The 12,784-nt window shown below is 57.2% G+C and overlaps 1 protein-coding gene across 5 annotated transcripts in view; it reads right to left on the reverse strand.

Moving 5' to 3' along the window:
- Positions 1-9,425, reverse strand: part of LOC137435172 (uncharacterized) — a 63,388-nt gene extending 53,963 nt beyond the window's left edge. Inside the window, exon 1 of one of the 5 annotated variants that reach the window (XM_078784607.1) lies at positions 9,403-9,425. The gene's annotated coding sequence lies outside the window, so the exon portion shown is untranslated. Of the gene's footprint in view, positions 1-1,493; positions 3,968-8,871; positions 9,356-9,402 lie in introns of those variants that run through there. The other 4 variants (XM_078784606.1, XM_078784610.1, XM_078784611.1 and 1 more) reach the window with 4 other exon arrangements.
- Between the last annotated feature and the right edge of the window lie 3,359 nt (positions 9,426-12,784).

Raw genomic sequence — 12,784 nt, forward strand, 5'->3', positions numbered from 1 at the left:
AAACACCAGCTCTTCCGCCTTGTCCCGACCACCGCTGGCAAGATCTCAGAACACGACCGCCGCAATGAAGCCTAATGAAAGGAATGTCCGTGCACAGCCATCTTCCACCAAAGTCCGGAACCAAGAGGAGAGAGTCGAGGTCATCGGAAGGTGTGAGGGGCAAGAGGCAAAAGAGAAAATGTCGGTCCGAGAGTTCTTTTATTGACCGTCTCGTGACGTCATCTGTCCCTCTCCAGCAATGCCTGCAGGCCACCACTGCATGCTCAGCTCTCCACCAATCAGCGCGCCGCTTCTTCCTCGGCCTTCTTTCACCAATCAGTGAGTGCCTTCGTACTCCGCCCTGGCTAATCACGGTTCCTCCGGGCGTGTCTTCGGCCTGCTCGACCTCAATGTGTGCTGTAGCTGGTTGCAGTGCCATCGGCAGTGCTCAGAACTGGCTTCCGGTTGGTTTTATTATTATTATTTAATGCAGTTAATGAGCATTTCCTCACTCGTGTTATTGTGGTTCCATAAGGGACAAGGGATGTAAATTACTGAGGTTTGACGAACAAGGTAGTAGTTAACATAATCCCTACAACCAGTTAACATGCCCCATTCCACATAATGGGGACGAAGATACACCTTAATCCGACATCTGGGCTGAACAAGTACTTATTACATGGTGGTTCCTACACGACATTTGGAGCACCTACCTATACAAATCTACCTGGTCTAAGGTAATCACTGCTTTCCCCCTACAACCGTAACACAGCCCCCCCCCCCCCCCTTACAACCGTAGCCTCGCAAGGTTCATTGCAGGCGCTACCATCCCAGTCTTACCACTCACCGACTCACACCTACTTAACCTATGCAATAAATCAGGAGGGCTGTGGGAAGTGAGCCGAAGCTACTTACCTATTCTCCTTACCGTTCTACCCCCTTAAGCAACCATGCAAATATGTACAATCGTGGAATCCTTGGCCATAACTCCTGGGGCAGGAAGATAAATCACAGCAAAGCACACAACAACCTACCTTAACCACAAAACTCAACAATCAAAAACTCAAAAATTCCAGTAAAACATTTGTACAACCCCTTCCTATAGACCGCGTCCCCCGGTGGATGCCAAAATACTCAACGTTATCTGCAGAGCCATCCCAATGCACCTCAAATTTTCGTGGGCCCTGTCCTGGTATTACAGGTGAGTGACATGGCTCGGTGGATTTCTCCCACATTCATTCAACACGAACTCATACACGTTTCCAAAAATCATCAAAACACAAAAATCATTAAAGCACGTATTTCACCCCCCTGCAGGACCATGGCATAGATGTCATACACGTGTGTTTCTACGAGGCAGCGGGGAGGTACCGTACAAGCAAGATGGTGGGGGCGCTACAAGCTGTGATGCCCGCAGTCCCAAAAACAAGTCGCCCGACTTACAACTTCCTAACCCCCCCCAACCCCCCCCCCCCTTTAACTCTTGGCCCCCTGACAGCCAAACAGCTCCTTACGCTGTCGTCCCGCCGGGGAGGTCTCCATACAACAGGCTCCATCGCCTCAGGCTTCCACACCGGCTCATGGTTCGCCGGGAGTCTCATACCCCAGGGTGCTGAAAGAGACCCCCACCACTGACGGGCTCCCAATTTCCAGACACCACTGGCTGCCAGGGGTAATTACCGCAGAGGGGACCGCAGTCACCGCTCCTCCAGAGTTTGATCCGTACCTGCGGACACACACACCTTCCCCACCCACAAAATCCACAAAACATTTCCTCCCCCTCTGCCATTCAATTCTCGAACACATATTTCCAGAGAAGATGTCATAAAAAGATTCTGCCATGCCCTGCTTCCATGTGAAATCTCCATTCACATGTTAACCACATTTCAAAAACACATTTCAATAATCACACTTCCACAATTCAATTTCCATCCTCACAACCACACAAAAACACAACACCTTTACACATAAACAAATGCCACCCACAAGACTCGTTGTGGCAAACATTCCATCCTCTCACCGACCATGCCGTCACTCTCACCCACCACCTACTCCAAATTATCATGTCCCAATTAACATGAGCAAGTCCTGAACCCGAGGACAGTAAACATCAAGGCCTTACCGCTACCTTGATGTGCAGGTATTTTCCGGGTGGTCAGGTCCAAGAGTGCTATCCACCCTACAGAATCCCCAAATTTATCCCATTGGGCCTACCAAATTTCACCAAATTGCTCTTTTTGTCCCCCGTCACACTGCGGAGCGAAAGGGGGACGATGGTTTTCCCCTCCGTCCGTGTGTGCGTCCGTGCGTAACAATATGGTCCAAACTCTCCCTTTGCTTTGCCCTTGGACAAACTCACATGCGTGAACACCTCAGAATCAGACCTTGGATCGAGTGTATATCATATAGCGTGCCCTGTAGAACCGTACATTAAGACGGGGACTGCATCATTGTATTCAGCAAGTCTGAAACATCAGTGAACCAGCTGCTGTAGTGGGTAAGCATGTGAAATTTCATCCCATGTGGAAACCCTGGTCTTTGTGAATCGTAGAAGGGTCTGATCAGAAATTGGCCCTTTTGACCCCTTTTGCAATGGAATATTGCATGCGGAACTGCACCATTGAATTCAGCAGGACTGAAGCATTAGGAAACACCCAATTCAATTTATTTCCCCGAATGTTCCGACGGAAGTCCATTTCTGGACACATTTCGAAGCTCACAAAAATTAAAATCCTTTTTATAATCAGCCGAACTCAGCTTTGCATCCCCAAATGGCTGGTAAGGCTGCTGGTCGTCACCTCGAACAATCACACGGGAAACGCACAAAATGGCGCGAAATCACACCCGCAGCCAGCCGCTGGCGTGAGACAAGCAGGCAGGATCCCTCTATTTTGCTCGCGACCCCCTCCTTCTCTGCAGGGCATCACCATCAACCAACACCTCCTCCTTCCACGTTGCAAACAGTCCCAAAGCCCCGACACGTCTCCTCACCAGCGCACCCGAAACCACAGCGTCCACTCGCGACGCGAGCCAGAACGAGAGAGAGAGAGAAAGATGGTGAGACGTGTCTTTTTCCTTCTCCCGAATATTCCACACTGACGTCACACACTCTGTCCAATCACCGAGCGCTACTCAATCACAAAGGCCGGGGCGTGGCCTCCCCGTTACAGTTCGTCGGGAGCAGAGTCTAATCTTCGCTCGGGAATATTCGGATGACATCGTTCGCCATGAGGCGGGGCATGGTCGGCACGTGCGGCAAATGTGCCGGGTTTGTTGGACCTGGCAGCGTTGTGAGCAAATGAGTCAATTTACAGTGCAATTGTTGTAGTTATTGTGGTGACCCTTTGAGATGCAATAACAACAAATGGAAAAATCACAAGGCAATTACACACTGGGGTTTATCCTTAAGCCCTACCTAACTAACATAGCTCCACCCCTCGTATGGAGACACATATAGATCTTACCCGGACAGTCGGCCTAACGTAATTTACATCGAGGTGGGTTATTCTTCTTCACGACACTCGGAGCATTCTAAACCTACACAATTGCATCTCGACTACGGTATTTCATCCTTACCCCAAAAACATAACAATATTCCACCAAATGATGACAATCATGAGCGCGACTGAAAACAAAACAAATTAGAACGGTGCTTCAGTAGAGCGCATACATACTTCTGCTAGGCTGAACAGTTTATGTTTTGTATCCCTTTGATAGGCTGGAACGGGATCCGGACTTGAACCAAAAACGAATGTTCTCGTCACCTAGCAAACTCATCCACAACGTTTTGTCACAACTCGTCCCCAACGTTTTGAAATATCATGCCATATCTCGGTTTTAGACCTATTTCTCAACGGTGAAGAATAACTTTTTAAAATTCTAGTATCCATATCCAAATCCACATCTTCACCAAAATTTAATCATTTCATTCTTGTCACACACCCAACCTGTCCACCAATTTTCGTCCGAATCCGACCACAACCCTTTAAGATATCGTGTTCGTGGACAGGACAGACAGACAGGGGTGAAAACATAACCTCTGCCCACCTTCGGTGGCGAAGGTAATATTTATTTTGCAGACCATCCAAAAGCTCATGGCTCCTGTAATTCCAGGATAAAATGACATATAATGCATGAACTCCTGATGTCCTTCCAATCACGAAAAACGTACACAAATGTCTCCAATGAATATCCTTATCCACTATGCACTACAGAAAACTACCATTTTGTACAGTCGGGCAGGGTACGTTTTTGCCACCTCCTTCCCTTTCTAGTCTTTCACGAACTGGCTGTCCAGTCCTGACATTCACCTGAAGGTGATTCCAGTAAGAATTTGTAATTTGTTCAGGGTGTAGGCGATAACTCGCCTACTGTTTACGGAAGACCCCTCCCCTCCATAGGATCTATAACGTCCACCAATGACCAGTGCTGGCACACAGACCCTTCGACTTGACGTAGGTGATATTGAAGGAGCCCGTGCTCCAGCACGAGACGGACAAAATGATGGGCAAGGCACAAACTCGTCCGAGAAGATATTTATTGTAAAAACCCACTCGGGAACTCTGAAAAGCCCGCTTATCGGGCTGCATATATATCCAAACCACAAAGCATAACCGAAACCGAAAGCCACGCCTCTCAGGCGAGGCGTGTTTCGGTGGTCACGTGACCGACAGGTGCAAAGGATTATACTTTTTATACGTGGGCACCGGGGCGAAACGTCGGGCGGCCTCCTGGAGGTCCGTGCGCTGGCGCGCGGCGGACCAGGGGCTGGTGGCGTCGGGAATGAACTCCCCCGGTACGCGGAGGGCCTGGCCGTACACCAGCTCGGCGGTGGATGCCTGGAGGTCCTCTTTGGGGGCCGTGCGTAGGCCCAAAAGGACCCACGGGAGCCGGTCGGCCCAGCCGTCGTCCTGGAGGCCGGCCATGAGTGCGGCCTTCATGGAGCGGTGGAACCGCTCGCACAACCCGTTGGCCTGGGGGTGGTAAGCCGTGGTGCGGTGTAGGGTAACGCCCAACGTGCGGGCAATCGCGCCCCATAGTTCGGACGTGAACTGTGGGCCGCAGTCCGACGAGATGTCCGCCGGTGCGCCGAAACGCGCGACCCAGGTGGCGATGAATGCCTGGGCCACGTCAGCGGTGGTGGTGGAGGTGAGGGGCACGGCCTCCGGCCACCTGGTGGTCCTGTCCACCATGGTAAGCAGGTGGGTGAACCCCTGCGATGGGGGAAGGGGACCCACCAGGTCCACGTGGGCGTGGTCGAACCGTCGCTCGGGCACGGTGAAGGGAGCCAGCGGAGCCTGGGTATGCCGGTGGACCTTGGCCCGCTGGCAGGGTGTGCAGGCGTTGGCCCAGTCACGGACGTCCCGTCGCAGCCCATGCCAGACGAAACGCGCCGCCACCATCCGCTGGGACGCCTTCCGGCCCGGGTGAGAGAGGCCGTGGAGCGAAGCAAAAATGCGACGCCTCCAGGTGACCGGCACAACAGGGCGAGGTCGGCCTTGGGAGATGTCGCACAGCAGGACCGTGTCCGCGAAGGGGACGTCAGCCAAGCGGAGGCCCGTGTCTGCCACCCGGAGCGCCTGCACCGTGCCGTCGGTGGCCTGGTCCGCTGCCATGAGGGTGAAGTCGACGCCGAGGTGGACGGCATTGGCGCCGGCTCGAGAAAGGCAGTCGGCCACGGCGTTGTCTTTCCCGGCGACGTGCCGGATGTCTGTGGTGTACTCCGACACGGCGGAGAGGTGGCGCTGCTGGCGGGCTGACCACGGCTCCATGACCTTGGCCATGGCGAAAACCAACGGCTTGTGGTCGACAAAAGCCGTGAACGGGCGGCCCTCCAGGAGGTGGCGAAAATGGCGGACGGCCAGGTACTTTAACTGTCGCTGTACTTTAACTCGAGTGTGTCGAAGGTGCTGTACTTTAACTCGTTGGGCAGGAGTTGCCGGCTGAAGAATCCGAGCGGCTGCCAGGCCCCATTTACCCATTGTTCATGGACCGCGCCCATGGCATAGTCAGAGGCGTCCGTGGTGAGGGCGATGGGAGACTGGGGTACCGGGTGGGCCAGCAGCGTGGCGTTGGCGAGGGCCCGTTTCGCGCCGGTGAAAGCAGCGTCCATGTCCGTGGACCAGACGACGACGCGGTTCACCGGCTGGCCGCGGAGGGCGGTGTACAAGGGCCGCATGAGTTGCGCAGCTCGGGGCACGCAGCGGTGATAAAAGTTCACCATCCCGAGGAACTCCTGCAGCGCCTTGACGGAGCGGGGGCGCGGGAAAGCGGCGATGGCTTCGACTTTGGCCGGTAGCGGCACGGCGCCGGCCCGGGTGATGCGGTGGCCCAAAAAGTCGATCGTCGCCGCACCGAAGTGACATTTGGCCGGGTTGACGATCAATCCGTGCTCGCTGAGGCGGCCGAACAGCGTCCGGAGGTGGAGGAGGTGCTCGGCTCTGGACGTGCTGGCGACGAATGTCGTCCAGGTAGGTATGGAGGAACGGCAAGTCACGCAGCACACCGTCCATCAGGCGCTGGAACGCCTGCGCCGCGTTTGAGGCCGAAGGGCATCCGGAGGAATTCAAAGAGGCCGAAAGGTGTAATCACGGCCGTCTTCGGGATGTCGGCCGGGCGGACGGGCACCTGGTGGTACCCCCGAATCAGGTCCACTTTTGAAAAAATGGTCCGTCCCGCCAACCGGGCGGAAAAATCCTGGATGTGCGGGGCGGGGTACCCGTCGGGGGTAGTGGCGTCATTGAGGCGGCGGTAGTCGCCGCATGGCCGCCATCCGCCCCCCGGCTTCGGGACGATGTGCAGCGGCGAGGCCCAGGCGCTGTCGGAGCGCCGCACGATGCCGAGGCGCTCCAGCGCCGCGAACTCGGCCTTGGCGAGTTTGGCGGGGTCGAGACGGCGAGCCCGGGCGTACACCGGCAGGCCCGTAATGGGGATGTGATGCTCGATGCCGTGGCGCACCGCGATGGCCGAAAACGTCGGTCGTGTGAGGGCCGGGAACTCCGCAAGGAGGCGTGCGAAGTCGTCCGCCAATGGGAGGGCGCAGGAAAACTCGGTGGGCGCGGCACGGCGCAAGGCGCATGCCAGGGAGCTGAAAGTTTCGGCGTTGACGAGACGCCGGCGTTTCACGTCGACCAGCAGCCCGTGGGCGCACAGGAAATCGGCCCCGAGCAAAGCCATGGGGACGTCCGCCGTCAAGAACTCCCAGTGAAAGAGCTGGCTGCCGAAGCGGCGGGCGACGGTGCGTGGGCCGAAGGTGCGGATGGCGGAGCCGTTGGCCGCGACCAAGGGGGGGCCGCAAACGGCGGCCCGCCTGTCCTCCGCCGAAGCGGGAATGACGCTCAGCTGAGCGCCGGTGTCGCAGAGGAAGCACCGCCCCGACGCTCGGTCCGCGATGAACAGCAGGTTTCCGGAACGGCCGGCGTTCATTGCTGGTAGGGAACGCCGGCTCGCCCGTTTCCCGACTTGCCGAACGTGCACGGGGGTCGACATGATCGGGCCTGTCGCCCGAACCTGGCATGGAAATAACACCAGGCCGGGTCCGGCGGGGGCTCCGGTCGACGCGTCGGGCCCGGGCAACGCGGCGTCGCCGCTGCCAGTCGCGCCGGCCCGGCGGCCTCCGGGAAGGAAACTGCGTCACGGGCGTCGAGCGGGTGGGCGGGAAGGCTCCCGGCCGCCACCCCGACGAGCTGGCTCGCTGCTCCGGCGAGCTGGCTTGCCGAAGCGATCTTGTCGAGGTCGCGGGGGTTCACGATGGTCGTACCTGCCAGGGCGACCCATACCTGGGCCGGGAGCTGGCGAAGAAAGAGCTCCTGAAACAGGAAATCCGAGGGGTGCTCGCCGAGCAACGCGAGCATGTAATCCATGCGTTCGGACGGGCGCGTATCGCCGTGCTCAGGCAGGTCGATCAGGCGTCGTGCGCGCTCAGCTGGGGAGAGGGTGAAAGCGCCCAGCAGAAGTGCCTTGATGGCGTCGTACTTGCCGTCAGCGGGCGGGTTCTGGAGGAAGCTCAGGCAGCGGGCGGCGGTCGCGGAGCCAAGCGCGGCGACCACGTAATGGTATCGAGTGGCGTCCTCCGTTATGCCACGCAGGGCGAACTGGGAGTCTGCCTGCGCGAACCAGACGGCGGCATGTGCTTCCCAGAAGGTGGGCAGTTTGAGGGACACTGCGGTGTCCATCGCGCGTCGTAAATTCGGGGTCACCAGTGAAGGAGCCCGTGCTCCAGCATGAGACGGACAAAATGATGGGCAAGGCACAAACTCGTCCGAGAAGATATTTATTGTAAAAACCCACTCGGGAACTCTGAAAAGCCCGCTTATCGGGCTGCATATGTATCCAAACCAGAAAGCATAACCGAAACCGAAAGCCACGCCTCTCAGGCGAGGCGTGTTTCGGTGGTCACGTGACCAGCCACCCCGGCGCCGAGGTTGTCCGCCGGTGACGTCACCGGCTGGAGCAAGGAGATTCTGCTGCTGGTCTCGCTTGGGGGACCCATGGGTCGCTACAATATGTCCGATGGACCGTCCCCACGTTGATACCTTGCTCAGCACGGTACACCATGGTGAGAGTTTATCGCTGGCTTGAGATTGGAAGGCAGACAGCTCAAACTACAGACAAGATCCTCCATACTTTTAAGTTTTAGATTTATGCAGGAAATAAATACACACACACACACACACACACACACACACACACACACACACACACACACACACACACACACACACACACACACACACACACACACACACACACACACACACACACACACACACACACACACACACACAATCCAAGAACAGAGTTGAATTACGACAGGTCGTCAGAAAATCCACAACTATTCCAAGTTGTCGACCAGCAAGACGTGATTCGGATTTTGTCTTTTGTTGTACGTACCCACGTGCGTTCACGACACGTTCCCCGTTGTACACAAGCACGACCAGCGAGGCAGCTATCGGACCCCGGGACAGGAGAATCGCATGAGCGCCGCCACGTGCTCTTGCACAAAACGCCGCGACTCGTAGGTTGCAGGATTAGACGCTCTCACAGCATCACGGAACTCGGTCTGCCGGAAGATTCGCGTGGCCCGGAATCCCAGGGACACCCGGACAATCGAAGCGACCCTCACAATGAGCAAGCCTCGTTCGCTTCGCCCGTAAAAGCAAAGTTGAAAGTTTCAAACGGCCACTCTGCACTATCTAGCGATGTACTTTAGGCCGAAGGCTCTTCGTTCTTCCTTTATTGCTACACGCTTATAAGGAAGAGGAAAAACCCAAACAAAGAGAGCTCAAAAGGCCCGTCTATCGCCCAGCGCTCAACATCCTCGCGGTGCGAACCTCTGCCAGCGAGAATAGTCCCGATCATTTGAAAGGGGATGCTTATAGAATCAATAAAATCGGGGATATTTTAAAAAATCTTCACTATTACCTTGAATAAATGCGTCAGCAATTATGATCGATAAGGTGTTCTATCAAAATCCTTCCTTTCATAATCGAGGGTGAAACTTTATTTTAAGGGCGGTGTATAGGTCAAGCGCTGGTTTACTTTTTGATATCCTGTTATTCCATTATGTCACTGGATAACATCTTGATGATCTTGAATATTTATATCACGTGCGAAAATAATGTATCCTGATTTGAGCTTAGATAATATTTTAAATAAAGAACGAATACCTTGGGATTGGGAGCTACACTATGTGAGACCGGACCAGCCCCCAGCCGCCTCACATGGTGTAAGAGTGGGTGCTCTGGGTCTATAATGTCGGTGGTTCAAAACCACCTGGCAGAGTCACACCAAAAACGTTTTAAATGGTACGAGTGAGGGTCCAGGTGGACTTCCGTACTTTCATATATCTATCTACTCGTTCGGAGGGATCGAGTATGTGGGAATGGAGGTGATGTGATGTTTTTATTAAACACTAGCAAAGATACCCGGCGTTGCTGGGCAATGCGGAATCACTTTGTGACGGTAATATATTGGGACAGAGCAGGGGGAAGGGAGGAAAAGTGTGGGGGTAGAGGGGAGGGAAGCAAAGGGGCTGGGGAGGGAGGACGAGGGGAGCGGTGTGAGAGAGGGGAGGGGAGAAGTAAAGGGGGAAATTTGGAAGGGGAGGAGGAAGAAATATGGGAGCAGAGGTGGAGTAGGCACTAGGCAGAGAGGGGAGGATTGGGGTAGTGGAGGAGGAAGAGAGAGGAGGAGGAGGAATGGGGGAGTGGAGGAGGAAGAGAGGGGAGTGGAGGAGGAAGAGAGAGTGAGGCAGGAATGTGAGGAGGAGGAGAAGAGAAGAGGGGAGAGAGGAGAAGAGGGGAGAGAAGAGTGGAGAGAAGAGACGAGGGGAGAGAAGACAAGAGGGGAGAGAAGACAAGAGGGGAGAGAAGAGAATAGGGGAGAGAAGACAAGAGGGGAGGTAAGAGAAGAGGGGAGAGAAGAGAGGAGAGGAAAGAGATAGAGAAAGGTGGGAGAGAGACAGAGAAGGGTGGGGGAGAGACCGAGAGGGGTGGGGGAGAGACCGAGAGGGGTGGGGGAGAGACCGAGAGGGGTGGGGGAGAGACCGAGAGGGGTGGGGGAGAGACAGAGGATGGGGGAGAGACACAGAGGGTGGGGGAGAGACACAGAGGGTGGGGAGAGACACAGAGGGTGGGGGAGAGACACAGAGGGTGGGGGAGAGACACAGAGGGTGGGGGAGAGACACAGAGGGTGGGGGAGAGACACAGAGGGTGGGGGAGAGACACAGAGGGTGGGGGAGAGACACAGAGGGTGGGGGAGAGACACAGAGGGTGGGGGAGAGACACAGAGGGTGGGGGAGAGACACAGAGGGTGGGGGAGAGACACAGAGGGTGGGGGAGAGAAACAGAGGGTGGGGGAGAGACAGAGGGGTGGGGGAGAGACACAGAGGGTGGGAGAGAGACACAGAGGGTGAGGGAGAGACACGGAGGGGTGGGGGAGAGACACAGAGGGTGGGGGAGAGACACAGAGGGTGGGGGAGAGACACAGAGGGTGGGGGAGAGACACAGAGGGTGGGGGAGAGACACAGAGGGTGGGGGAGAGACACAGAGGGGCGGGGGAGAGACACAGAGGATGGGGGAGAGACACGGAGGGGCGGGGGAGAGACACGGAGGGGCGGGGGAGAGACACGGAGGGGTGGGGGAGAGACACAGAGGGGTGGGGGAGAGAAACAGAGGGTGGGGGAGAGACAGAGGGGTGGGGGAGAGACACAGAGGGTGGGAGAGAGACACAGAGGGTGAGGGAGAGACACGGAGGGGTGGGGGAGAGACACAGAGGGGTGGGGGAGAGACACAGAGGGGTGGGGGAGAGAAACAGAGGATGGGGGAGAGACACAGAGGGTGGGGGAGAGACACGGAGGGTGGGGGAGAGACACGGAGGATGGGGGGAGAGACACGGAGGATGGGGGAGAGACACGGAGGGTGGGGGAGAGACACGGAGGGTGGGGGAGAGACACGGAGGGTGGGGGAGAGACACGGAGGGGCGGGGGAGAGACACGGAGGGGCGGGGGAGAGACACGGAGGGGCGGGGGAGAGACCGAGAGGGGTGGGGGAGAGACCGAGAGGGGTGGGGGAGAGAAACAGAGGGTGGGGGACAGACACAGAGGGTGGGGGAGAGACACAGAGGGTGGGGGAGAGACACAGAGGGTGGGGGAGAGACACAGAGGGTGGGGGAGAGACACAGAGGGTGGGGGAGAGACACAGAGGGTGGGGGAGAGACACAGAGGGGTGGGGGAGAGACAGAGGGTGGGGGAGAGACACAGAGGGTGGGGGAGAGACAGAGGATGGGGGAGAGACACAGAGGGTGGGGGAGAGACACAGAGGGTGGGGGAGAGACAGAGGCTGGGGGAGAGACACAGAGGGTGGGGGAGAGACAGAGGATGGGGGAGAGACAGAGGATGGGGGAGAGACACAGAGGGTGGGGGAGAGACAGAGGATGGGGGAGAGACACAGAGGGTGGGGGAGAGACACAGAGGGTGGGGGAGAGACACAGAGGGTGGGGGAGAGACACAGAGGATGGGGGAGAGACAGAGGATGGGGGAGAGACACAGAGGATGGGGGAGAGACACAGAGGATGGGGGAGAGACAGAGGATGGGGGAGAGACACAGAGGATGGGGGAGAGACACAGAGGATGGGGGAGAGACACAGAGGATGGGGGAGAGACAGAGGGGCGGGGGAGAGACACAGAGGATGGGGGAGAGACACAGAGGATGGGGGAGAGACACAGAGGGGCGGGGGAGAGACACAGAGGATGGGGGAGAGACACGGAGGGGTGGGGGAGAGACACGGAGGGGTGGGGGAGAGACACAGAGGGGTGGGGGAGAGAAACAGAGGGTGGGGGAGAGACAGAGGGGTGGGGGAGAGACAGAGGGGTGGGGGAGAGACACAGAGGGTGGGAGAGAGACACAGAGGGTGAGGGAGAGACACGGAGGGGTGGGGGAGAGACACAGAGGGGTGGGGAGAGACACAGAGGGGTGGGGGAGAGAAACAGAGGGTGGGGGAGAGACACAGAGGGGTGGGGGAGAGACACAGAGGGGTGGGGGAGAGAAACAGAGTGGGGGAGAGACAGAGGGGTGGGGGGGAGACACAGAGGGTGGGGGGAGAGACACAGAGGGTGGGGGGAGAGACACAGAGGGTGGGGGAGAGACACAGAGGGTGGGGGAGAGACAGAGGATGGGGGAGAGACACAGAGGATGGGGGAGAGGACACAGAGGGTGGGGGAGAGACACAGAGGGGTGGGGGAGAGACACAGAGGGGTGGGGGAGAGACACAGAGGGGTGGGGGAGAGACACAGAGGGGTGGGGGA

This window comes from Myxine glutinosa, chromosome 9 (genome assembly GCF_964187855.1).
Source record: "Myxine glutinosa chromosome 9, kmMyxGlut1.1, whole genome shotgun sequence".
NCBI lineage: Eukaryota > Metazoa > Chordata > Myxini > Myxiniformes > Myxinidae > Myxine > Myxine glutinosa.